This window comes from Lathyrus oleraceus, chromosome 1 (assembly GCF_024323335.1).
Source record: "Lathyrus oleraceus cultivar Zhongwan6 chromosome 1, CAAS_Psat_ZW6_1.0, whole genome shotgun sequence".
NCBI lineage: Eukaryota > Viridiplantae > Streptophyta > Magnoliopsida > Fabales > Fabaceae > Lathyrus > Lathyrus oleraceus.
In genome coordinates, this window is record NC_066579.1 from 270,241,412 (window position 1) to 270,243,662 (window position 2,251).

Genomic DNA, 2,251 nt, shown 5'->3' on the forward strand with positions numbered 1-2,251 from the left:
CTGGGACAAATTTTCTGGATTGGCACCGAGATCTGAGGATTGTCCTCAAACATGATAGAAAGCTGTATGTCTTGGAGAAACCTGTTCCTGAAGAGGAACCTCCTAGTTATGCACCTAAGGCAGAAAGAGATGCTTATAAGAAGCATGTCGATGATGCCAATGAAACTGCTTGTCTCATGCTAGCTACCATGAACTCAGAGTTGCAAAAGCAACATGAGAACATGGCAGCGTTCGATATGATCGAACACCTCAAGATGCTCTATCGAGAGCAAGCAAGGCATGAAAGGTTTAAAGTTTCAAAAGCCTTTTTTCAAGGCAAGTTAGCTGAGGGAGCCCCTGTAGGTCCCCATGTGCTCAAGATGATTGGTATATGGAAAACCTTGAGAGGTTGGGTTTTCCCCTCGGAAAGGAACTTGCGACTGATTTAATCTTGCAATCGTTGCTAGATAGATTCAGTCAATTTGTCCTAAATTTCAATATGAATGATATGGATAAATCTCTTCCTGAACTACTAGCCATGTTAATAACTGCTGAGCAGAATCTGAAGTCAAAAGGGAAGTCCATTCTGATGATCGGAAATGGAAAGAGACAGAACAAAAGGCCCACCAAGCAGGGTGATAAAGGGAAAGGAAAGGAAGTTGCCAAACCCAAACCCACTGTTGCTGCTTTGAAGTCTAGTGGAGGCATAGCAAAAGAAGGCACCTGCTTCCATTGCGGTAAGACCGGACACTGAAAGAGAAACTGCCCAAAGTACCTGGAAGATAAGAAGAATGGAGTAGAGACTTCAACTTCAGGTATTTTTGTTATTGAAACTGCCCAAAGTACCTGGGACAAATTTTCTGGATTGGCACCGAGATCTGAGGATTGTCCTCAAACATGATAGAAAGCTGTATGTCTTGGAGAAATCTGTTCCTGAAGAGGAACCTCCTAGTTATGCACCTAAGGCAGAAAGAGATGCTTATAAGAAGCATGTCGATGATGCCAATGAAACTGCTTGTCTCATGCTAGCTACCATGAACTCAGAGTTGCAAAAGCAACATGAGAACATGGCAACGTTCGATATGATCGAACACCTCAAGATGCTCTATCGAGAGCAAGCAAGGCATGAAAGGTTTAAAGTTTCAAAAGCCCTTTTTCAAGGCAAGTTAGCTGAGGGAGCCCCTGTAGGTCCCCATGTGCTCAAGATGATTGGTATATGGAAAACCTTGAGAGGTTGGGTTTTCCCCTCGGAAAGGAACTTCCGACTGATTTAATCTTGCAATCGTTGCTAGATAGATTCAGTCAATTTGTCCTAAATTTCAATATGAATGATATGGATAAATCTCTTCCTGAACTACTAGCCATGTTAATAACTGCTGAGCAGAATCTGAAGTCAAAAGGGAAGTCCATTCTGATGATCGGAAATGGAAAGAGACAGAACAAAAGGCCCACCAAGCAGGGTGATAAAGGGAAAGGAAAGGAAGTTGCCAAACCCAAACCCACTGTTGCTGCTTTGAAGTCTAGTGGAGGCATAGCAAAAGAAGGCACCTGCTTCCATTGCGGTAAGACCGGACACTGAAAGAGAAACTGCCCAAAGTACCTGGAAGATAAGAAGAATGGAGTAGAGACTTCAACTTCAGGTATTTTTGTTATTGAAACTGCCCAAAGTACCTGGGACAAATTTTCTGGATTGGCACCGAGATCTGAGGATTGTCCTCAAACATGATAGAAAGTTGTATGTCTTGGAGAAACCTGTTCCTGAAGAGGAACCTCCTAGTTATGCACCTAAGGCAGAAAGAGATGCTTATAAGAAGCATGTCGATGATGCCAATGAAACTGCTTGTCTCATGCTAGCTACCATGAACTCAGAGTTGCAAAAGCAACATGAGAACATGGCAGCGTTCGATATGATCGAACACCTCAAGATGCTCTATCGAGAGCAAGCAAGGCATGAAAGGTTTAAAGTTTCAAAAGCCCTTTTTCAAGGCAAGTTAGCTGAGGGAGCCCCTGTAGGTCCCCATGTGCTCAAGATGATTGGTATATGGAAAACCTTGAGAGGTTGGGTTTTCCCCTCGGAAAGGAACTTGCGACTGATTTAATCTTGCAATCGTTGCTAGATAGATTCAGTCAATTTGTCCTAAATTTCAATATGAATGATATGGATAAATCTCTTCCTGAACTACTAGCCATGTTAATAACTGCTGAGCAGAATCTGAAGTCAAAAGGGAAGTCCATTCTGATGATCGGAAATGGAAAGAGACAGAACAAAAGG